Source organism: Apodemus sylvaticus, chromosome 22 (assembly GCF_947179515.1).
Source record: "Apodemus sylvaticus chromosome 22, mApoSyl1.1, whole genome shotgun sequence".
Taxonomy (NCBI): Eukaryota; Metazoa; Chordata; class Mammalia; order Rodentia; family Muridae; genus Apodemus; species Apodemus sylvaticus.
The window spans coordinates 44,964,343-44,989,270 of NC_067493.1; the positions used below are offsets into that span (position 1 = coordinate 44,964,343).

The window sequence follows — 24,928 nt, forward strand, 5'->3', positions numbered from 1 at the left end:
CCCTATTGACTGTGACCCCACCTTAGCTAATCATGTCTTCCAAGACCCTATGTCCAAAGCTGTGTTTCTTAGAGGAACGTGATCTTGATGTACCACTACTTAGCTTGGGTTGTTAGATAAATGACTGCACGAGCATGAGCAGTTATCCCTGCCCAGCTGTTGATGTGTGCTTAAGTAGGTGCATTTCTCCTGACCTGGGTGTAAGCTGGCTGGTTCTAGGATCCCCCATTTCCCCCTTCTCCACCATGCTGAGCCCAGCATCATGACCACCCTCAGACTCAGTCCTTTTTCTAGCTTGGAGCCCCAGCACTTATCACAGGGAATCATGACTTGCAGGGTGTTCTTTTCTGTTCATGACTTCAGAGTCTCACTGGTTTCTCATCCCTTCCCTTTAGAGCCAAGGAGATCAAAATGGCTCTGTGTCTTTTGGACAGATCAGCTACTTCTTGGAACCTCAGCCTCAGCATACAAATGGAATCTGAACTGGCTACTGCCCACGGCCCCTTACAGTTTGTAATTATTTCCACTGTTTCCCAGCTGAGAAAATTGTAGGCAAGAAGTATGCCTCGGGGCTTGTGGGACTGAACTCCAATCCAGAGGCCGTCATTCTTGCTTCTTTGCCCTGTTATCTGTGCTGCCTCCTGCAGGAAACCTTCTGTGACTAGCCTGATTTGTGTCTAGAGTCCTCCCTGTGCCTGGTGGATGGTGCATCGGTTCACAAGGGCTAGCTGGCTGTCCCCATGGTGTGCAGGCGTGGACATGGTTATGCGCCTGCTGTGCTTTCCCTGGGCTCCTCCCTTTCTTCTGCAGCAGGACTTCTTCCTGTCTTTGCATCTCCCCATGTTTCCCAAGTAGACTGTCCAGTGCAGGATTTGTTGCAGCCTCATAAACGTAAAAGATGATTAAACATTAGGCAACCCTACTAAATGAAAAAAGAAAATAAAAATTAAAAGGGAAACAAAACTGTGAAGATGATTTGGGTAAGTGATAGCAAAGCAGTTGATGGAGTTAAGTTTTTACTCTGAAAGACAGAAACCGAGCGGCAAGGGAAGCCTTCTGCATGATAACGTCAGCCGTCAGTGTCCACTCCCCTTCATGAACCAGCCGAGTACTCTAGTGCAGATTCCAAAGCAGGCCTGAGGAGCAGCTGCTCTCAGGCACTGCAGCGAGGCAGGCAGGGTCCCTGGGGTGCAGCTAGAGACACGGAGGGACCGTAAATGTCCGTTTTAAGGCAAACACCCTTCTCTTTATTAGTCACTAGTCTAGATTCAAGCAATAAAATAGTCTGGAACAGAGAAGCACACATAACTCTTAGAAAAGAGGTTTTAAAAATTAATTAAAAATTAATGTTTTAAGTGGATACACTTGTCTTGGGTTTGTAAAGTAGATAAACTGGAAGACGGCCAGCCGTGCAGTAGCCAGACAATATGGCGGCCAGCTAGAAGATAAGTAAACAACTGCCGTCGTGTTCCAGTGTGTCGGCAGAAACCGGTTGGTGAACCTGGTGGGGAAGAGACCTCCGACACTTGTTCGCTTGAGTGCCAGGAGATGGGGGCCCCATTTTCCAGTTAAGAGCGACAATCAGACAGTTCAGCCAGCTGCCTCCTGGGACTCAGGATCTCAGCAGGCCCAGGGGCAGTGATATATGCAGGCTATAGTGTAGAGTGCTCCAGATCTCCCAATGGAGTTCTGAAGAGTCAGAATGTTCTAGAACGTATTTGTGCACCATTAAGTCATCATCACAGAAGCCAGATATCTATTATCTCAGTTCTGGGTGATGGATGCACTTCTGGGAAAGATAAACCATGCTCCACCCCAGAGTAGGTCTCAGAGTATCACTTTGGCTTTAAGGGCCTTTTGGCATCCCAATGCTAATGTGTAGTCTGGAAAGGTGTACAGTGTGTTCAGGAGAGCCAGGTGAGAGAAGCAGGGTGGATTGCTACCTACTGCAGAAAGCAGAGTCAGCTGCTGCCACAGCACCACCTGTGCAAGAGCACCTTGCCAGCCAGCCTGCCACATTCATAACCATTTTCCTCATCTTTCTCAAAAGCAGTTCCTTCCTGTCTTTTAACTAGTAGGGACCACTGGGGATAGTTCAGTTGATGGCTGAATCATGTGACTGAAGAGAGGTATGGGGTGGTAATGTCCCCTCATCACAAGCTAGACTGTTCTGAGACCACAGATGAATGAGTGATCAGTGTGTGTCCTCTAGGGCTCTCAGGCTGATGCCACAGGACCTCACATTTCCTTTCTCAATGGCCTAGTCTTCTCCCTAGCTCCTCCTCCTCTCTCTCTCTTTCTCTCTCTCTTTCTCTCTCTCTTTCTTTCTCTCTTTCTCTCTCTCTTCTTCCCTCCCTCCCTTCCTCCTTCCTTCCTTTCTCTGGTTTTGTGATTTCTCACTTCTACCATTAATTTTTTTAATCAGAGGATGCTTCTCTGATGCTCCAGGAGGCTGCTACGATTGCCACAGGTCCAGGTCCTGCACCATAGCTTGTCCTCAAAGCCATATTATGACTGGCTAGTCAGTCTAGTAAAGGCTGCTGCCAACCTGCTCGGCTAGCCTGTGACTAGGACAGGAGTTGGAGGTGAATATGCAAGAGTTCCAATTGGGCACTTAGTGATCCAGGGAGAGTTCCTAGAATTGAGTCAACTCACAGGAGTTGTTTACTGGTTTGTTTTTGTTGTTTTTTTGGTCATTGAAGGAAGTTCACAGAATCAGTTAAAAATGTTGTTCCAAAGAATGTATTTTGAGGATATTTGAACCACTTATTATTTTCTTGCATTTTGTTCCCCCTCCCATCCTCTCACCTTCCTTTAGTCCCTTCCTCCTCTCCTCCTTCCTTGATGAGAATCAGAGGGTTGAAACAGGGTTCCACATAGATCAAGCTAGCCTCAAACTTGTTATGTAGTCTAGCCTGGTCTTCAGCTTTTTATCCTCCTGCCTCCTACCTCCCAACAGCTGGGATTACAGGTGTGTGCCACCGCATGTAGCTTTGCCCTGCTCTTTCAAACAAGCGTTAAATGTCAGCATGGTCTGTTGATTGTACCAATAGTGGTGTGTATCACCTTTGATACCTGAATCTTATTCGTGCCTCAGAATCCATCCCAGTTTGTAACCTGGCCTTTTCTAGCAACATAAGATTTCCAGTTTTCTAGTATCCAAAGAACATGATTTTTTCCAATGTTTTTCTTTGCTATTCATTAATCATTTGCTCATTCATTTTTTAAAAAACATATGGCAAAACATTAAGAAAGTTGTGCATGACATGTGACTCAGAAGATGAATTTGATTATGTCTGTGATTTATGGAACTAAAACATATACACTATAGAAACAATAAAATAAGAAGGTCTGATGTTTTTTTCTAAAACTGCTTGGATAAACAATACATTTTATGATTCGAGGGCAATTGCCAGACATCTTACCAGCGGTGTCTTCAGTGACTTAGTTTTCCTCTCTAGGGACAATGACAGACAACAGCTCTCTGTGTGTGTTAGTCTGTGTTTATGGATGGATGAGTGTGTGTGCTTATCGTATGTATGTATGCGTGTTTATATGTGTTTATGTTTGTATTTGTCAGTGATTATTGTATATATGTATGTGTGTTTATGTATATATCTGTGTTTATATGTTTGGCTGTGTTTACATGTTGTGTGTCTGTGTGTATGTTTATGTGTGATTGTGTGTATGTGTGTTCTTTCCAAGACAGTCTCTACTATATCAATATGTGTTGTTTTAAAGGACAGAAACGGCTGCCTACTCTTACACACTGCATTTTGAACTTACTGGAGCGTACACTGACGAGGGAGTTCCTGTTGCAGTGTTTAGCATTGCCAGATTTCTCAGACGATCAGCATTGAGTTCCGCAGATGGACCCTTCTGGGATGAGGATTCAAGGAGTTGGGGTGGTGCTTTCAGAAGCCAGGGTCCTGCGGCTGGGTTCTGGCTTCCACGGTTCTCATGCAGATACCTTGTCACCTGAGGAACACAGTTCTGGAGGCTGCATGCGCAAGTCAGTGTGGGTATTTTCTTTCTACTTGGGACCCTTATGGCTGAATTGTTCCCACAAAAGTAGTGTCAACTTGCATTGTGACATATGGCGTGTGAATAGGAGGGGTTGGTTTTTAACCTCAAAGCCCCAGGCAAGGAAAGAGGTTTTAAGTAAAATGAAAATCTGAGACAAGTCCTGGATGGGGGGCTTGTCCACTCAGAAGGCAGGCTGCAGTCAGCAGGCAGAAGCTGCCCCGTGCATTAGATCCCGTGTACACAACAGAGGAGGCCTTTATGTTCAGGAGTCGTGTCTTCAGATTAGCCTGCAAGCTTCCTTCCTCATAAGAGGCAGGGAAGGGGCTTCCTGGGCCTTGTCTCTCCTCTGTCAGTCTGTCCATCACAGGGCATCTAAGAAACAATTGGAGCTTTCTGTGTCCCCAGTGTTCTAGCCTGATAAAATTTTCTTTCAGGAATACATGCGTAGGGGAGCCCATATGTATCTAGGAGGGCCTTCCACATGCTTGTGTTGCACAGAGCTGTAACATTAAAGCTGATTTTCCAAATAAGGACATTGTAAAGTGCTACAAAAGTTCACAAGAGTCACCAGGAGTTGGGGCTGGAGTGGCTGGTTAGTTCATGTTTAATGAGGACAGAGTTCAGTTTGGAGGATGAAGACTCTAAAGACAGAGGGTGGTGGCTACAGTGGTTGCATAACGTGGTAAATGACCTTAGTGCCACTGAACTGTACACTTGGACATGGCCAGCATAGTACATGGTTCATCTCCATAACCTCATGAAAGCCACAGCTCGCTAGTGCCTTCCTCCTCTGCCCAAGGGAATAGGAAGCAATAGAAAGAGCTGGCCACAGAGAAGGCACAGAGCTCTCAGCGTGGCCAGCTTGGTGGTTCGTGGCCCACCTTAATTGGTGAGAGCGTGGCCCGATTATTTACTCCCTAGGGTCAGGTTTGGAGATGTAGAGAAGCCAGTATACCAGAGTCGAAGAAGGCACCCCAAAAAATGAATGGCTGGGCCAGCTAGCTGATCCTCCGTGGCCTGGGGTCCTGAGCCCTAACAGGGAGGCCTGGCCTGCCCGGTTCTACTGTTTGCAATTGTGTCTCCAGCCTGCTGCTGAACCTTTTGGAGTCTGACACGAGTGAAGCTCCTAGTGACCTGGGCACAGTCCTCTTCCTGGTTCTCGTGTTTTCCCCATGGCTCAGATAAATGTATAAGAAGAACATTTGCCTGGCTCTCTCGGTGCAGGCGGCAGAGCAGGTGTCTGTTTAGATCGCTGCCGGAGATACGTTGGCTCCCCACAGCTGTCCACCATGCTGAAGGTGTTCTGTCAGTGAGAGCTCTTACCCACTCTGTACTGTCATTAGGGGTTACTGCCACTAAGCCTCAGTGCTGTGCCATGGCCAGCAGAGTACTCATTTAGGATGGACAGGGATCATCTCACATGTGGATGGGACTCGGCTACCTCTGGCCAAGGGTGCTGACCAACTTTGGTCATGGTCCCCTGCCTGTAGGGGAGGTTTGTCGACCCCACCCATTGCAAAGAGAAAAGCAAAGGGAAGACCAATGACCTTCCATGGGGTGTTTCAATACAGAGAGGCCCGGGACCCACTGGCTCATCCCAGCACCCAAGAAGTAGTTAGAACAATATGGCCACTTTAGCTAAACCAGATTCCAGCAAGCTGGTACCCTCCAAACCCATACAACCCAGGGAGTCAGAGCTGTCAGACTACAGCACATTTATTTTCTGGTCTCACAACTAACTCTCTCTCTCTCTCTCTCTCTCTCTCTCTCTCTCTCTCTCCCCCCCCCTCTCTCTCTGTGTGTGTGTGTGTGTGTGTGTGTTTTAAACTTGAGACAGAGTTTTTTTTCTGTGTAGCCCAGGCTGTCCTGGAACTCACTATGTAGACCACGTTGGCCTCAAACTCAGTGATCTGCTTCTGCCTGGGATCAAAGGTGTGCACCACTACCACTACCACCACCACTACCACCACCACCACCACTACCACCACCACCACCACCACCACCACCACCACCACTACCACCACCACCTCCACCACCACCACCACTACCACCACCACCACCACCACCACCTCCACCACCACCTCCACCACCTCCACCACCTCCACCACCACCACCACCACCACCACCACCGGTCTGTTTCTTTATTTTAGAGATAGGGTGTCTTTTCCAGGTTGACCTGGAACTCTCTCAGACTGGCCTTAAACTTGAGATCTTCTTGCCTCCGCCTCTGGAGTGCTGAGAATACGGCATGAGCCACCGTGCCTGGGGCTTATTTTATGATAGTCTATTAAGACCATTATTCTTCTGGATGTTCTGAAATGACACTTTCCAGAATGAGCTGAAGACTCCGCCCACTGTTTTCTAACTGCCCCTGAAGGGCAGAATCAGCCCTGGAGAAGTTTATTCTCTCTCTCTCCTTCAAATAGCAGTTTCCTTTTGTTTTTTATTTTGTTCTGTTTGAGACACTGTCTCACTTAAGTAGCTTTAGGCTGTCTGGGAACTCACCATGCAGCCCCGGCTGGCCTTGACCTCGACTGTCTCCGCCTCCCAAGGGCTGGGACTGCAGCAGGCCCTGCTACATCTAGCTTCTTGGAGGATCACTTGACATTGTAGGCGGAACAAGTTTTGCTTTGGGCTTACATGTGAAGAAGCACGGCCAGGCCTCCCCTGCTAGTGGACCCCAGGGATGCTCCCTGCCAGTGCCTGAAGGAAGCCCGGGCTGGCCACGCTACGCACAGCCCGCTGTTCCCTTGACTCACCGGCTCAGGGAGGTGACATGACTTGCCATGTTCACGGGGCACTGTGATGAGCACCGACACAGCCTCCTCACGTGGGTGGCAAGCATGTGCTCCTCATTAAGAAAATTGCTACTTTAGAACAGGCTCTGAAAAGAACTTTTTTGCCTTTACTAAAATTAAGAAAATAATAATAAAACAACCCACCCAACACCCTAAACTTAAAAAGAAGAAGGAGAAAAAATTGACGTCAACCTAGAAAAAAAAATCTGTACGGGTCCAGAATGGAGTTAGAACTTGGCAGGGACATGGAGAGCAAAGAAATTCCCACTGGGCAAGGCTGACACTCCCATCCTCCACTGGCCGCAGCTGTAAGCCTGAGCCATGTTGGAAAGTGACAGAAACTGTTGTCAGCAGACACAACTGAACTGATTTGCTCTGAGCATTTCCAGCCATCCCCTGCAGTTGTTCTGCCGCTGGCCACATGAGACCTTGTTTGGAGCACTTGACGACTGAGGAGGCCCTCAGCTGAACTTGACTGTCATGACCCTGAGCTCACTTACGTCAGGGGTGCAGGCCACCTTCCTGGGCCCTGCTCCCAAGCTGCAGGTGACTGAGGCTGCCCATGGGCACACGCTATGGAGACATAAATAGGAGATGGCCTCTCTTGTTCTCCATGGTAGAGAGAGATGGGCTGCCATTTCAGTCTCTGTGGTCCGGCCTCTAGCACAGTGTTCGTGGAAGGGCCATGTGTTTGACAAATACTTAACACATCCAGTAGCCAGATGGTCCAAACAACCCATCAGTGGTGTGGTATGTAAATATTTCCCATCATTACCTCAGTGCTGCTGTGTTGACACTAACAAGGATGAAGAATAACTATGAGGCGCTCCTGACAGCCAGTCAGGTTACAGGCAGGGCGGCAAAGCCACCCCTGTCACCTGGAAGGCTTCAGGCAAACATGATCTCTGCCTGTTCCTTCCCAGATGCTGAGGTGGCACCTATCCCTAAGAGGCGCCATATTCCCCTCAGCTCTTCACCAGCACAAGGTCTGCTTCTTGTGAGCCACAACTTGCCAGTGTACCTGAGCTCTGTGGGCCAGCTTGTTTACCAAGAAGCACACAGTTAAGTGTGCAGATTACCTTCAGCTAGGGATCTGGGTGCAGAGGTTCCTGTCCCTGTTGGCTGCCGTCTCAGGGAGTGAACTAGGCTGTGAGCATTTGGAACCAGGGAGTGGTGAAGACCACAAGCAACAGCCCTAGCGTGTGCTTTTAGTGTGATTGCCAGCTGTCCAGGTGTTCTGTGTCGGACCTCTGGATTATCAATATAGATATCAACTTCCTAGTTTTATGAAGTGGGGGGGGGTGGAGAGGGGGAGGGGGGATGGAAGGAGAGCACTAGCTTACTATGTAGCTAGCCTTAAATTCACCTTCCTTTTACTTTAGTCTCTCACACGTTAGCAGAAGCCCAGGCATTTGTCCCCGGGCCTAACTTCTTTGTCACTCCTTTTTATCATTGAGTTGGATCTGGTTACCACAAAGTGAATCAGGGACCCGTGGTTCTTTCACATGGAAGGTCTCACCTGGAGTCAGCTTGAGCTTTGGATCACACATGCAGACTTCCTTCTGTTAGAACTGTAGCTCTGTGGGAGGTGGGAGCTGAGTGGGTTACACTCACACTCAGGAGATGAGGGAACTGTGGCACAGACAGAGCTGACCTGACTGGCATAGAGCCTCCAGGTGGGACCCTAGTCTCAGCCCCATACTAAGAATCACCCACTGTACATAGGAAGTCCCACCAGTGTCACACTTTAGCCATGCTCAAGTCTCCACTCTGGACAGTGCAGCACATGATGGCGCAGTGCTGGAGCTACTGAGCGGCTGGCCTGGCTGCTCCAGCGGGTCACTAGAGAGCTCTGAGCTCCAGTGCAGCTGTGAGACCTCAGCACCGGCCTCCTTCCACACCCAGCCCGCTGGGATGCTGGGATGCCGAACGAGCGGCACGGAAAGTCAGCCTCTTCCCAAGCCTCACTAAGGCGCGGACTCCTCTTAGTGACTCATGGGTTCTGAAGAGGACAAAAGGTCCACCTTAGTCTCCTGTTAGGAACAGAATTTTCTGCAAACCCCTCAGCTACACCCCGTCACTTGTCTATCTGTTGCTACCTAACAGCGGGCCAGAGCTCTCATGTGCTAGCCTCTCGGGTTTGCCTCTGAGGTGGCGATCTGGGAAGGTCTTGTCAACTGCAACACCTCTGTTCTCTAGTGTCACCTGTAACAGCTTGACTTGAGCTGGAAGCCCCACTTCCAAGTGGCACAATTCCTGTGATAGAGTGACCCAACATGCAGGGCTCCCTTCATGCGTCCGTCCGCTTCCCTTGTCTGGGGCAGGCTTCTCCCAGCCCAGTGACCTTCAGGAAAATGGTTTCCCAAGCGGCTGTTGCTCCCCTCAGAGCACAGTCAGCCACATCCAGGTCACAGCTGCCTCTTCTGCTCCCTCCTTTTCTTATTTTTCCCATTGTGATAATGTATATAAAACATGCATCTGAGCACTGAACTATTCTAAAGTGTGCGGCACAGTGGTGTTAAAGTCTATTCTTATTGTTGGGTACTCATTCCCGCATAGAACAGTCTCATGGGAAACCAAAACTCATGCAGAACATCTGTCTCCCTGTCTCCCTTCTTTTCAGCCTCGTGACCCCCCAATTCTCCTGTCTGTCCCTACCAATTTGACTGAATTACATGCATCTTATGTGATGGATGATATTAATCCTCTTGTGACCAGCTTAATTCGTTTGGCAGGATATTTTCAGGTATTGAAGGATGTATCTGAGTTCTTTTTTTTTTTTTAAGGAATCCTTTTTACAATGCATGTGGTCTGTATTGATGGCCACATTTTACTTATCTGGACCTCCGTTCTTGAACAGCTTCTAGCTGTTGGACAGAATACAGCCATGAATTTAGATGGACACACACCTGTTTGTATACCTGCCTTCAGTTTTTGATTAGGCTTCTCAAAATGGTGGTCCAAACCTGGCCCAGTGTTACCTCCAGCCCACCCTGTTGGTCACAACAGGTCAAAGGGTTTATTCAAAAGATGGGGACACCACAAGGCTTCTTGAAAGCCATCTAAGTAGCAGTCTGCTGTGACCACTCTGGGAAAGGTCTTTGCTGTCACTGCTGGCTGCCCGTGGAGCACGCAGGTTCCCTGAGTAGTCAACTCTGAGAGAGGGTCCTGGTGGCTCAACTCAGGCCGGCCAGGGCTTCCCTTGAAGACGGCCACAGTCTCCCACTGGCACTTTTCTGTGTTGCTGCAGGCTGTGCCTCTCATTACATAATCTGTTATTCTGTGCTCCACCAGGCCCTGGTTACTTGTCAGAAGTTTCTAAAAGCCAGCTGAATCAGCTCCAGGCAGCTGGGGGTGCTGCCTCTCCCTCATAGTATTAGTCACTCTGTACTTAGCTAAATTTAACTTTTTATCATCCAAATGATATTTTTGTGGGCTTGGGATTTTACATAATGCTACCAACTGCTGCAGGCTAAGAATTTCTCTTTTTTGTTATGTGTTCCTCAGTCTGTGTGTGTGTGTGTGTATGTGTACTGGGTTTTTCCCCCATGAACTCTTGCACTCTCAAGGAAACATTGCTGGGTCCCTTTGCCCCGGCTGTGCCTTCCCGGCTCCCAGGATCCTGCTTCAGCTCTGCATTCACCATCTTCCAGTTGAGAGAAGAGTTCCTCGTGGCTTTCCTTCAGCCCCACTCATGTCTCTGCCCGCACTTGAGGGCTCTCCACTCTGAAAGTCTTGAGAGGCCCCACTGTCTGCAGCACACTGGGCCTGAGGAAGAGCAGCGTGGTGTGTGAGTGGTTACAAAAGAGAGCTAAGCTGTGAGATAGATGCTCAGCCAACCTGCCCAGACGTGTGGTTCCAGAGGCGGGCATTTCCTGGTCTCAGGTAGGGATAGAGGTGACGCTGTGGAAGGCCAGAAACCAGTCTCATGGAGAACACAGAGAGTCAGCCCTCCAATGAGAGCTGTGGCATGGTGCTGCGCGCCTTTCTTCACAGCACCCAGGTAGAGGCAGGATGAGCTCTGAATTAGTGGCTAGCTTCAAGTGCATAATGAGTTCCAAGCAGCCAGGGTTACATCCTGAGACCCTGTCCCAAGGGGGTTATGGGTAGGCGTACAGCTGGGATGGTACGTGTGGAACTGGGCGTGCAGTTGGGGAACTGGATGTAATGCTCAGCCCCCTGACACTGAGCCCCCTGTTCAGAAGTGACTGTGTGTTGGGCCCTCACATCAGGGTCCGGTGTGTGTCCGTGTGTGTATATGAGGGAGTAAAGGTAGCAACAGTATGTGTCCAGCCAGGTGCTAAGTGGTTGCTCTCACAGACTCATTCTCAGAGATGCCCAAAGTCTGTACTAGTGGCTGTTGTCCAGACAAGAAAACCAAGTCCTAAAGAGTCTTAGCACCTCACTTGAGGCCTCAGAACCTGGATGTGGTAGAGCCTGACTTCAGAGTCCATCTGTCTACAGCCTCTCCCGGGGGATGGGGGAGAGAACGCAGCTTGGCCAACTGATTCTAAGCTAAGTGCATCCTGAGCAGAGTACTCAGGTGGGACTCTGCTCTGCCCTGTGTCGTGTGCTTGCTCTCCCTGGCCTGGTTTGCTCACCTAGTTCCTCTCAGGCACTGTCATCACAGTGAAGCAAGGTGGTGTCGAGGCAGCGTCTGGGTGGAGGAAGGGGGTTCTGCAGGGACAGATCTGTTGAGTTTTGATAGCTTTCAAAATGGAGATGTACTTGTTCCTTGTGTAAATTAAGCGACCAACACTGACCTGGGGATCTAGCCTGTGGGGGACATCTGCCTACCAAGTGTGGGGCCCTGGGTTTAATGCCCAGTGCTACAACAAATGAGCAAACTAAATTTTATATTTTATTTAAAGATTAAAAGAGATTAGAAATATGTCTGTACAAAAACTCGACCATGAGTGTTCACAGCAGCGACTCCTTAATCTCCAGTGCAATACAGATGTCAAACGGCAGATGCACAGAGAAGCAAAGAGTGCTCTCTCTATTCAGCAAAATGTTGTTCAGTTGTACGATGGAGTGACGTCATGGCTCTGAGGCAGAGGGCTTGCCTGGCATTGGTGAGGCTTTGGGCTCAGTCACAGGCACTGCAAAAAAATTACATCAAAAATTTTAAGTCATTAAAAGAATGGCCGACTGCCACATGCCATGGTCGTTGAGAACAACTTAGAAGAAGAAACCAGATGTGAAAGGGCCACACACCGTCTGAGCCCACTGATGCAAACTGTCTAAAACAGGCAAATCGACACAGACGGAAGGCAAATTAGTGGTCCCCAGGGGCTGGGAGGGAAGAGCAAATGAGCGGTGACTCTCACAGGTACTGGCTTTCTTTAAAGAGGGACACAAGTGCTGCAGATTAAGATAGCGTGATGGCTGTGCCACCTCGTGAATAGACCAATAAGCAACAATGATAATGGCCGGATTGCAAAGGGTAAGCTTTATGCCATTGTGAGGCATATGCAAATTTTGAAAAATTAAGTGATCCTGCTTCGCGGTGGCATTCCAAGGCCATGGACGGTTTGCTTTGAAGCCACCTGCGGTGTGTGCCATCCTCTCTACCCATTCTGCAGCCACCTGCCTCAGTCTCCATGTCAACGGGGAGGGGGTAGGGGGATGGGGGGTGGGAGGGTGGAGGCAGCAGCACTGGCTTCAGTCTCACTACCCACTCTTAGCTGCTTCCAGCCGGGGCCAGCTAGAGGCACGTGGACGTCTGGGCAAGGGAGCTGCTTGGCACCCCATCAAACCGGTATTCTTTAAGTGTTTGTTTGACATTTATTTAGTGGGGCTGAGGAGACACTGATATTCTATTAATGGAAACTGTATAGAGAAACAGATTCGCTTACCAATTCACTTCCACTGACTGAAACAGCACCAGGGTTCAGAAAACTTTTGAGGAAAGCAATTCCAACTCTTGCCATCCTTGTCTCTCAGGCAGGTTTGGTTTCCGTTTACTGTTTTATCTCCCCTGCAATTTTCCACATCATCGAAGAGCATTTTAGAGATTGAAGTTTAAAACTTAAAGTAGCAAAATGTTTTCTTCCTGTTCCTAGGAATAGCAGCACATACTGTATATGAGTGTTGACTGACTGGAGCTCCTGGGGTCATGGCTACACATACATGGAGCAGGCGTGCAATAGACTTCAGCAAGGGGGTGCTTCACTTCACCCTGTGTATGGTCCATGTGTTTGGAGGAACTTGGGTTGACCAGTGACATGTTTTTGTTTCATTCTACCGGAGCTCTGAACACCCTGAGTTCTGTCCCACAAGTGATTGTCTGTGAGGCCTGATCTCCAGAGGGTTCAGCACAAGACAGCCATCTTTGCTTTTTTGACCCAGAGTCTTCTTTCCCCTAGTCTCTGCTGAGTGAGTCACCACTGTCCTTTTCACCCACGGGGAGCCAGGTAGGATAGAGGTACTTGCCTGACAAAACTGGCTCGCCACCGACACTCAGCACTCCCCACGGTTTCCCTTACCTGGAATATGGGGACCTTGCGTGATGGCCTTGTAGCTGTGGGGAAGGGCAGCAGTGGAAGCTGAGAGTTGGGATGGTATAGTTACATGGAGCTTGGTGAGCTGTGGCATGTGGGGCGAACTGGGCAGCCTGAATATCTGTCCGTGCTGGGCTCTGGGGAATCTGGGGTGTTCTGCTAGCTCAGGGGTCAGGACTGCCAAGGAGGCTGTGTCTCTGAAGGCCAACCCCCAAAAGTTGCTCGCTCCCTCACCATGGTGTTCCCTAGGGTGTAGGAGGGGCGGTGTGGGCGGCGTGTGAAGAGCCAACAGTTCCCTCCAGCCACACCTCCCACTGCTGTGCATCACTCGCTCTCTGCACGTCCTCGTCCCCATCCCCGTCCCCATTCTCTCTTTCTCTCCTCTGACTTGCTGGCTGGTGTGCTGCTCACTGGCAGTTGATCACTTTGTCATCGCAATCTGCCATTAAACATCCTTTACCTCTGTCAGGACTGCCTGCCCTTGCACCCACAGTCACTGTCTTTACTAGTCCTGGTGTCTGGCCTCAGCCTTCGAAGTGAGACCATCCTGAGCTTGGTCACTGGTTCCTGGACTATTTCAGTGTCTGTAACCTGCTGGGGAACTCCAGGGCACATCGTTGGAGGGGTTCCTAGAGAGCTGCCTGTTTCCAGTACCTGGGTGCAAGGGCAGGGACTATGTTTGGCAGATAAGACTAGGGGACTGTAGCGTGGACTGGGCATGTTGCAGTTCTTATGGCAGCCCTGGGTTGAGCAGTGGCTTCTTTAGTAGTTGTAAGTGACTGGGACTTCACAAAAACCTATTTCTCTAACTTTCTTATTTATTTATCTTTTTATCTATTTGGTTGGTTGGTTGGTTTTCTCTGTGTAGCCCTGGCTATCCTGAACTCACCAAGATCAGCCTGCCTCTACCTTCAGAGTGCTGAGCTGAAAGGCATGTACCACCATCCCCTGGCCCAGTTCTCTATCATTCTTATCTTGTCTTTGTGAGCTCAGCGTCTTCTGTTCCTACTGTGTCTAGATGAAGGGAATTAGAAGCTCGGTGGCACGGCTGGCGGCCACCTGCATCTTCCAACCAAGTGTCCAGCTAAGCGTCTCCTGACTCCGTCCTGCTTTCCCTAGTTTTCCAGTTGTCTCTACCCCACCCCACATTATAGCCTGATGTCCTCTAATCCTAACAGGGTCCTGGGTGAAACCATTAGGCTGGAAGCCAAGAGTCCTGGTTGTGTGTGAGCAGGCAGCTGAGTGCAACTGTCTGTCTCCCTCCTGTGTAGTTTTCCTAGCTGGGCAGATCCACCCCTGGTTCTGAGATAGACACTCCCTCCCTGAATGTATCCACCAAGCTTGTAAAATGGATCCTTCCACTTTGGCCACACCCTTTGGTCCTCTTGCCCTACTAAGGCTTGGGTCTGGTATCGTCCAGGCTGAGGCCAGCTCTGCCAATTTCCCTAGCGGTTGGCATAGAGGGATGAGAGACTCAGGCGACTCATCTCCTGTACCTTTGGGCTTTCCCTGCAGGATGCTGGCACGTGTGTCTTGGTCCCTGACTCCCTCCTGCAGACATACTGACCATTCCTCCTCCTGTGGTGGAGACGTTGACAGAGCTGCTCAGATCTACAGGTAAAGACCAACCGTTGTGTGGTGCCTACCTTCCTGCCCAGCCTTTAAAGCCTGTGAACTGTGAGCCTTTGCCATTTCTTTCTTCCCTTGAAAACCTTTCTGATTGTTGTGGTGGACAGTGAGCGACCTAGTGATTAAATGACAATATCTTAGGTATTCTGTCTCTGGCTGGCCATTGGCCCCTCACTCACATCCAGAGCATACCAAGGAGGTTCTCTGCTTTTTATTCTCAAGGTTCTGTCTGGGCTCTCTGCTCTAGATGACACATGGGACAAGGTAGGCAGGAGTTTTGATTGAGGCACCCTCTTTCTGGGGTCTAGGACCCCCGTGACCCCTGGCCTCTGTGGAGAGCCAGGACCGGGCTGCTTGCTCACCATAGCCCACCGGCTGTAGCAGTCACCCAGAAACTGGTGTCCATGTGTTTCCTCAGGCTCCGCCCCTCCGAACCCACTGTGCACCCTGGCCATTTTGGTTCATCAACAGTGTCTCCTCTGACCTCCTGCTTGACCCAAGAGCCTCTAATGGAAAGTCCGGGCGGTAAACCGGCTGTGCCTTCCTCCCTGACTTCCCATGGGCTCTGCTCTAAACACTCATGAGAAGGCTCAAGCTCTGGGATTGCAGATGCTGCACATTCCTTCTAGGGAAGAAGGGGAGGGGCTTACTGGCCCCAGCCTCCTTGTGGCCACTGGACCTCCGTCTTACTTGAGAGAGCGGAAGCCTCAGGTCTTAGACTCAGTTGCACGGCTGGCCAGCAGCAGGCTTGAGATCTGCCCCAACTTCTGACTGGAGCACACAGTCCAGCTTTCCAAATATGGTGCTGGGCCTTGGGGCCAGCCTTGACTTGCTCCTGGTTCCTGCCCTCTGGTCCCCTTCCTCACTGGAAACTCCCAGGGCCCAGGGCTGCAGGGCTGCCTCTCTCTGGCTTCTGCTTGCAGGCTGGCACCCAGGGCTGTTCTTTTCTCTAATTGCTCATTTTCTTCACTTGCCAAGAAAAGGCCTCCAAGTGCCAAGGAGAGTGTGCTGTGGTATGTTTTTTTGTTTTCTTTGTTTTGTTTTTACTTCACTTTCTAAGGTGTCTCTGTATAGGAGGAGCTATGGGATCAGTGACATCAGAGCACACAGCCCCCACTCATGGCTTCTGTGGTCAGGTCTGGGCCCCGTGGTTGCCGTGCACGTGTAAGGTTGGCCTCCAGCGTGAGTCAGAGTCCCCCCAAGAACCCTGCCCCACAGAACCTGACTGTTGACGTCATCTCTTGGTGTTCAGAGAGACCCTGCCCCTGCTTTGGCTTGGGGCCTCTACTTCCTGTTTCCTTTCTCACAGGAAGGGGCTCTTTCCTGCTTGGCAGCTGCCATCAGTGAATTTACAGAGGTGACAGCCTCGCAGCCCATCTCACCCAGGGTCCTCTGTGGTTTCTCCGAGTCACTCCCGTATCCTACAAGTGCTTATCAAGTACTTGCTGTACGTTAGGTGTACCGTGCATGTCGTGCCAGCCTGTAAGCGCGCGCGGTGGGGGGGGGGGTACTATTCCAGGTGCCAGGGACGCAGCTGTGAATAGAGCAGACACAGCAGAGCCCCCCGTGTGAGCAGTTTGCCTCCTGGTGCATTCTGTGCTGTGCCCGTGTCCTGAAGTCTCCTCTACCCACTCTGTTGGCCAATTTCATGTCTTCCTTTCTGAGCCCGTTTCAACTACTTCCTTGTAAGACCCCCACCCTATACTAACCCATCCCTCCTTTTCATATTGTCCCAGCATACTGCTGTACCTCTGATAATAGTAGTGTCACCATAAGTTCCGAAGCATTTTTGTGTCTGAGTGCCGTCAGGCTGAGGACCCTTTAATGGTTGAGACTTTGTACCTCTCCTGCTCCCTCAGCCTGTCCTGCAAACCCAGATCTGGAGAACAGGCCTGAATGGGACAATTACATTCGCTCACAGTGGGCCTCTGAGCTGTCCTTGGGGTTTGTAGTCACTGATGGGCATAGAACTCTAGCAAGTCCCTGGGTGGACGGCAGCCCTGTCAGAGGTATTGTGATCAGGAATGTCCCCCCTGTCCTCTGCCAGGGCGAGGAAGGAAAGAGCCCAACAAACAAGAGTTTATTTTTAGAGAAGCTTCTTGCTCCAAAGGAACTCGAAGCTCTTTCCTTCCAGAAGGGTGGTGGGCTGGAGGGCCGGGCAGCACAACTGGCTTCTTTCTCAGCAGCCTGCTATCTTCTCATTTCCTAGACCGGAGACGGGCATTACAGAGAGTCTGCCCCAAAGAGGGTCCCAGCTGCAGAGACTGTTTGCCCTCCGCAAGTTGAACATGCTCATTCTGAGGGACTGAATAGAGAGCACTTAGCCTTGGGTCACCTCGATGTCCTTGAGGCTGGAATGCAGCAGGAAGGGTCTCCCGGGTCTCCAGGAACAGGCCTTTTTGGCTTCTTTCCGACATCCTGGAGTAGGCTCCGGCTGGGAGGGGTACTTCCTGCCATTGTCTCTGTGGTAGGCCTCAGCAAGGTCACTGTCTCCTCTAGAGGAAGAGAGCCTGGGTAGGGCCTCAGAGCACAGCAGTGACAGACATAGACTCCACACCTTGCTCTTGACCTGAGTTTGGACCTAGGCTGTTGTTACCTGGGCCGCTGAGCCTCTGGAGCACAGCTTCTGATCTCTCTTTGTGAGCAGTCTTGTCTCCACATGAAAACATTGGCCAGTTTATTCCCTTGGGTCTAGGCCACACCACAGCCCAGAACAGGCGAGGACAAAGGGAAAGGCTAACTGGCCTACTGGCATGGAGTAAAGGCACCACCCTGAGGCTCCTGAGGGCCAAGAGCTTGTCCTCAGCTCTCTGCTCTCCTTACAGCGCTGGTGGGAGAACTGGGTGAGATTTGATGTCCAAGCTGAAGGACTCAGCAGGATGATGAAGGGGCTTAAAGGGGGGAGTATAGGGGTTAGGTGAGTGTGGCTAGGCGGCGTGGGGGAAGGTGTCCAGGCGGGCCCTTGCCTGGGCACCTCTGCCCCTGAGGGACCACACACACACAGACTTGGTATAGAATAGAGTTTATTCAGAATAGGGGATGGGAGTTAGTGGTAGAGAGAGAAAGGTGGAGAGAGAGAGAGAGAGAGAGAGAGAGAGAGAGAGAGAGAGAGAGAGAGGAGGCCGGCCATGACCACGTGGAGGGGGGGAAGAGCCCCAGGGGCAGAGAGGTGAGAGTATGTGGGAGAGCGGAGAGCAAAGAGAGAGAGGAGGGGCAAGTAGCCCCTCTTATAGTGGGCCAGATCTCTGGGGCGGGGCATACCTGGCTATTGCCAGGTAGGTGTGGGGTGGAGCTTAGACAAAACCCCAACACAAGCCATGCTGAGGCCAGCCCTGCATGAGTTCCTGCCGGCTTGTTCTGCCTGTATTCCAGCAGTCTGATGGCCGCTTTGACTCACATCCAGAAGGATCTGGACATGGACTTTGGCCACAAACCTCCAAGGACTCGCTTTCTCCGACCACAGGCCTTCCCTCCCCTGGCATGCACTTCCCAAAGATAGTCCTTTTCACTCTTTTGGGGGTCCTATCTGCTTAGGCAAAGCACTGCTTCCTGCAGATGCGCTCACTGTGTGTCCAGCAAGGTGGCCCAGTCTGCCTGATGTTTCTTTCTCTCTGCTGCTCATGATTACCTGTAGAAGCACGCTTCATGTTAGCCAGCTTTCTGTTACTGTGAGAGATTCCTGAAATAATCAACTGGTGATGAGAAAAGCTTTGGGTTGGCTGATGATTTAGAAGCTTCGGTCCATGACCTGTCATTCCTGATGCTTTTAGGTCCCACTTCATGGCGCTTCATGTGGCAAACCAGAACCCTTCCCTCAAAGCCAGAAATGAAAGGCAGGAGAAGAGAAAGGAAGTGGAGTCCTTTTTCCCCTCTGAAGGCAAGCCCCCAGTGTTCTTGGCCCCACCCCTTAAAAATGTCTGCCACCTCCCAATAATAACCCAATAGCACAGTTGTGTAGGGAGTCCCACAAGCTGGAAAGCCAGGCCTGCGACTACAGCTTGGCGGTAGAGTGCGCAGAGCCTGTGTGACTCTCGCTCTTACTGTCAGAGGTGGGCTTGGGGAGGGACTGAGAGACTGAGGCTGTGTGGGGCTGACTGGGTGATGAGTGAGCAAAGGTAAGGAGGCAGAGGTCAGAAGATAGGGAGGGTAGGTCGGTTAAGGTCTTGGCTTTCACTCTGAGTGGTATGAAGTCACGAGAGCATTCAGGGCATTGACGGCCTGTGGCTGCGCTGCTGTGAGCAGGCTGGAGCAGTGGTCAGAAGAAGCAGGAGGAGCAGGGGACAGCTGCAGTAATGGCAGGGGCTGGCTGGCTGGCGGACCCTAGGTCTGTGAGGTCTAGGGCTGGAGGGACTCTGAGACTTTAATCCTCACTAAATGAAGGTTCCTGTAGGAGATCTTTTGGTCTGACTTTTAATGTAACCTGTAGGGAAACGGAAACCCAATAAAGAAAGTTTCGTGTCCAAAGTCAAGCTGGTTAGTGGCAGAGCCAAGCATTGGACTCCAAGTCCAGTAGTCTGCGGCCGAGCGGAGTGGAGGGCAGTGCAGACTTGTGAGCCACAGGCAGAGGGAGGGCTGGCTCCACAGTGCTTTGGCTGAGCAGTGAGACCCGACAGTGCCAGCGGCCTCAAGGGTGGCAGCCTCTGCTTGGCACATCAGGCCTTCAGCAGCTCTCTCTGGGCTTCTGCCCAGGATTTTGACTCTAGTTGGACTGCAGTGTTGGTGATATCCCAGGCCTTGGGCATGTCAAAGCCAGAGTTCACAGTGTTCTTCATTCAGCTTTACTGAGCCTCTGCTGAGGAACAGGTAGAGGCCAGGCAGAGACCTTCCGGTCCTCCAGGAGCTGACAAGTCTTGAGACTGACAGGACAGCCAAAGGTGCGTGTGTGGTGGGAGGCGGGACAAATGTTCACATTTGAGGCCTGTGCGAGACTAGCTAAGGTCAGAGGATCACTGACTTAAGGTATGAAACAGCCTCCATAGCCCTGATCCCCCCTGTGCACAGCCAGAGCTCATGCCTACCATGGCGGTCTGATTGAATCTGTGATAGAGAGCGTCCGTTGTAATAAGGCACACAGAAGGCCAGCTGTGTCACTGAGAACAGATATTACTTACAGCAGGAAGACCTGCCGTACTCTTGACGTCATCGCTTGTCAGGAGGCTTCTGTGCCTCTTTGGTGTTTCTTTGGAAGGGGCTGCGGTTGGGCACTCGAGAGCACTCTGATGACAGGCTTTGCAGTGCGTTCTAGCTGGTGGGTAGGCCTGCCCCAGCCTCAAAGAGTAGGACCTGGTTCTTCTTCTTCAGCCCCCGCAGGAGGGCCGCCTGGAGAAGGTAGAGTTAGAAGGTAGACAGGTAAGAAGATCTTGTTTCTTTTCTCTAGAGGAAGTATGAGTCTGTGGGCCAAAGTGGAAGCAAGCATACGGTTTGATTTTCCTTTGTGCTGGGTAACTCGGCCTGACCAGTGAGGAGTGGTAACATGGAAATTGCTGCCTCTGACTGCCAAAGACTGTCCCTGGCACCTGTCCTTTGCTCTGGTGAACAACCTGGCAGTCACAGGGCATGGCTAAGAACATGGTTCCACAGGCAGAACAACAGGGCCAGGCACCAGGTAGTACTGAGGCCTGGCCAGTCTCCAGGCGCCTGTGTGCAACCAGCTTCTGGAAAGTCAGTTGTTGGCAGCTTCCTGGGGGCAGAGGGTGAGAGCCACAAAGCAACTGGAGAAAAGCCTTCTGCCTTGAAGATATAGCTAAGAGGCTGGGCAGAGTGGCGCAGGGCTATCTATCATTGTACTCGGGAGGTTAATCTAAGAGAATTTCAAGTTTGATGCCAATCTGGACCACTCTGTCTCCAAACAGAGCAAAATAAAACTCCCGCAAACAAACTCAAAGACAAGGGCCTGCCTAGTCCAAAGGACTGTGGGGCCGTGGAGACACACCCTCTCCCTCCCTCCCTGTCCTCTCCAGTGCTGCCGCCCCTGCCCCTGCACAGCTTCTTCCCAGGCAGGCCTGCGGCATCTGATATGCTTTGCCCCGGGGTGCTTTGCTATTTCTGCTGGGACTCTCAGGTAAAAACTGCTGCTCTAGGATTCCTGGGGCTGTCTCAGACCCCAAGGCTGGGTGCTCTATCTACCCCACACTGATAGCTTCAGGAGTTACTCTTCTCATGGCTTATTTCCTGAGAAAAGCGGGCTGCTGACTTACTCCTGGTCTGAGGTGTGGCCTCAGTAGGACAATCCTCAGACCAGCATGAATTAACTGTGTCCTGTGCTGGAGACACTAGACAGGTAAGAAGCAGCAGGGCTGTGTTGTGAGGGAGGAGGAGGAGAGTCTCCTTACTGTGGGTCTCTCCTTCCTTGCTCTGTGGCACTTGTCATTCAGAGAGCTGCTGACCTTGGGAGATGGGTCTCAGTCACTCCCTGATACAACACTGTGAAGGGGTTCATTGAAGCACAAGTCAGGGAGTGCATGTGGCATCTCAGCAGGGGACTGCCTGCATCCCCAAGCAAACAGGGCTGGTCCATCAGATGTCCCTCTCAAGGCACATCTGATGTCACAGGTATCCTTTTAAAAGCTTTTGTTTTTTAATTAGCTTACAAAGTAATAGCTTTCGATTTGGGATTTTGATAGTGTTTCATTTTGGCTGATTCTCCGCTCTCCGCAGCTCCCCTCAGCTCCCCGCCCTTCTTTCTCATCTGTACCCCCTTCCGCCCCCTTCTCCTTTTCTGCTGGAAATAATAGGCTTGAAGCAGAGAGAGGGGAAGGCGGATTCAGCTTTTTAACTGCTTGGAAGGATCTCCCAAGGATAATTTAGACGTGGGAAAGATGGCGGCAAAGGAAAATCAAGAACACTTTCCTGGAGCCCAGCAGTGCTGGAAGGCCTTAGGCAAGTGCACTGCCGGGAACCTTCCTTTGTACAGTGTGCTGGCTGGCTCTGGTTCTGTGGCAAGCTGCCTGAGACACCTTGGGCAGGTCCTCAGTCCCCTTAGCTCTCTGTGCCTCACTTTCCCCATCTGTGAGATGGGGCAATATCAGGGCTTACTGTAAGTCCAGGCTCTGCCTGCAGTGCTGTCTACAGAACTGGCCTTTGGGAGCTGCCTTTTCCAGGTCTCATAATGTAGACCAGGCTGGCCCTGAATTCTCTATATAGATCAGGCTGGTCTTGAACTCATTGAGATCTTCCTGCCTCTTTCTTCTTCCCATATTCTGAGTTAAAGACATATACCACCATGCCTGGCCTGTAAATATTTTTTTTAAAGGACAAAGCGGGGAGGAGAAAGCAAAAAGCCTGAGAAGCTCTAGCACAGTAGGTGTGGCTGCAAGCACCAAGGTGGGTCTCCTCCCTTGCTGCTGGCTCTGTTGACAAATCTCAGCCACGTACAGCTTCCCAGCCCAGCAGACTTGGGGAGCGCCCAGGTCTGCCTCTGTCCTGGGCATCACCCAGATGTGCTGCTGTCGTCTATAAGGACAGCTCTAGGTAAGCATGAGGGGCGGACCTGCAGTTCACGCTCTCATCCAGCCAGGCACTAGGAGCCTAGTAAGGTAGAAGAATATGTCCTCTGGGGTGGAGACAGATGTACATTAGAGCTTATGATTCATGGCTGGAGAGGCCAGTAGTGCAACTGGAGCAGGATGAAGACAGCTATTAACTGCCTAATGGGGGGAAGGCTCTTAGGCAGGGAACAATTCAGCTGGGTTTTGAAGAGTGCAGATGAGTCTTTCTGGGAGAGAAGGAAAAAAATAGAACCGCACAAGCTGATGTCTTTACTCCCGTGTTCTTATGTTTGGAATTTCAGGAAGGGCCAGGTTGCTGAAGTGTTTGGTTAGAGGCTGGCAGGGCAGGGGGTTGGCCATGCAGCACCAGTGTCATGTTTCTGACATTACTCTAGCTCTCAGCTGTGATGGGGCCTGCTGATACTCTGGCCTGCCCTGCCTACATCTTTAGCTCCTGGTTATGGTTCTGATTGCCCCTGACATTCTTGGCCTATTCCAGGCCTCTCCAGCACCCAGAGCCCAGTTTCTCTGTGAGTGCCGTGGACCAGCCCCCTTTCCCCATGGAAGAGCAGCCTTCCTGCAGGACCTCAGAGATCCAGGTACTTGCCTGGAAGAGCCCGAATACAGTGCTCTTAGGTTCTCATCCATGTCTGCCTTTCCATTTTTTGGATAAAGATGTTAGACCTCCAAAATGCTGAGCCTTACCCACCATGCTATTGACAACAGTGTAGGGGCTTGTCCCCAAACTGAAAGCTGAGGCCTCTGGACACTTTATTTCCAACTAGGAGGGGCTTGGCTGGACACTGAGGTTCACGAGGAGGATCGGGGGGTCTTCAGTGCTCTGGCTAACAGAGCTGTCCATGCATCTTCTTTCCACTTGAGGTACACAGGAAGCAGGACCCAGTTTCCTCCTGCAGGCTCATACTAAGTTCAGTTTGGGGGTCAAACAGGAGGGCTGCTCCCCAGGGTAGCAGTGACCTGCTTTCACTGAGCCCAGCCTGCCACCGTAGTCCTCTCCTTTCTGAGCTGGAAGGTCTGCTCCGATTAGCACACTGACGTCAAAAAAGCGTGTCACCTTCGGTCTCCCCTCAGCCTGGCAGCTGTGATATATCAGTTCGGACGTGTCCCCTGCCTCACTACAGAGGGCCAAGGCCAGCAAGACAAGAGGGATTATGTTGTTCCCATCTGTCTGCCCAGCCCTATCCAGCTGTTTCCCATTCCCTACTGCCAAGTGGCAGATGTTGGGGTGAGGTCGGCCTGGGAGCTGGGGACCTGCCCATCAGCTTCACGTGAATGTCTTCAAGGCTATTTCTGGCCTTGCCATTATCCCAATGGCTTCAAGTGATAAATATAGACACAGATTGAAAAGCCCCAGTGGCAGGCAGGCAGGCAGGCAGCATTGGGGGAGCATGTGCATGGGGGCTCGGCTATAAATAGGTCTGCTGGAACACCCCCCCAGCCATGCCACCGCTGCTGCCAGGCCACTGTGTTTGTGTGTGTTCACTCAGAGATCCACTCCCTCCCCACTCCCTGCCTGAGCACACTTGTTCCTCTAGGGTCATGGGTAAAAGACGGGTGGAAGGGGGTTCCTTAGGGGAGGGAAGGAAAAGTGGGCTGTGTGTTGGGGGCTGTAATAGCAGGTAGACTGCTGGAGTCCTCTTCAGCATTGAGTGACCATTGTAGAAAGAAAATGGCGAGTGACCCAATAAGAGGGTCCTAGGGACAGCTACATGGCATGGGGAGTAGATTGTGCTAAGAATGGTGGCCCCTGTTCTTGCAGCCTTCAGTCCTCCAGCAAGAGCTGGGAAGAAAGAGGCTGGCCTAGAGGACTGTAGGGCCCTGGGCAGTACTCCTCCTGCTGGAGGCTAGCAAGGGCGTCATTTGGTGTCTTTTTTCCCCCAGTTTTCATCCTGCCCAGACCTCTTTGTGAGAGCAGTTTTATTTACCCCATTCCCACGCCCTCACTGCCAGACCCCAGGCCAGCACACCAGGTGGTCCTAGTTTAGGCTGAGCTCCCACAGGCAGGAATTCCAGATATTCCCGACCTGCAGCTCTGCCCTTCACCCCCACCCCCTTCCTCATGCCTGTCTCCATCTTCCTGCCTTTCTCGGGCATCTGGTGGTTCCTCTCCTTGTGCCTTCCCTTCCCTTGTCTTTCTCCTCCTCTGCCTCTCAGCCAGAAGCAATTATCTGGGGCTGCTGGATGGGAAGTGCTCTGTGCTCAAGAGCTGCTTCACGTCAAGGGTCTTGGGAGCTCATCATCAAGAAAGCACTATGGCCATGTAGTCACCAATCATGGGAAGTGGCGCCCTGTCAGCCCCTCTGTGGCCTCACTTAACAAGGGCTGAGCATTACAGCGTGCAAGCTGGCCCTGGCAAGAAGCGGCAAGTATTAATATTGTATGAATAAATGATGCCCTGGGTGTTCTTACAGATTGCAGGTGAAGAGCAGGCTGTCTTATATGAGAGTAGCTTTGAAGGAGAACC

General features: G+C 51.2%; 1 protein-coding gene and 1 long non-coding RNA gene across 14 annotated transcripts in view; one reads left to right on the forward strand and one right to left on the reverse strand.

Moving 5' to 3' along the window:
• The window catches only part of Pitpnm2 (phosphatidylinositol transfer protein membrane associated 2), a 133,411-nt gene that overhangs the window by 19,571 nt on the left and 88,912 nt on the right, over window positions 1-24,928 (forward strand). For 10 of the 13 annotated variants that reach the window (XM_052168050.1, XM_052168047.1, XM_052168055.1 and 7 more), the window contains one exon: window positions 14,843-14,944. The exons of 1 other annotated variant lie outside the window; for it this stretch is intronic. The gene's annotated coding sequence lies outside the window, so the exon portion shown is untranslated. Of the gene's footprint in view, window positions 1-12,154; window positions 12,271-12,488; window positions 12,586-14,842; window positions 14,945-24,928 lie in introns of those variants that run through there. 2 more of the 13 variants (XM_052168048.1, XM_052168049.1) reach the window with 2 other exon arrangements.
• On the reverse strand, window positions 11,664-13,525 carry LOC127672730 (uncharacterized). Its single transcript, XR_007975004.1, has 3 exons — window positions 13,313-13,525; window positions 12,683-12,804; window positions 11,664-11,926 (listed from the first exon to the last, which is right to left on the reverse strand). It is a non-coding gene; the product is annotated as an uncharacterized LOC127672730 (long non-coding RNA).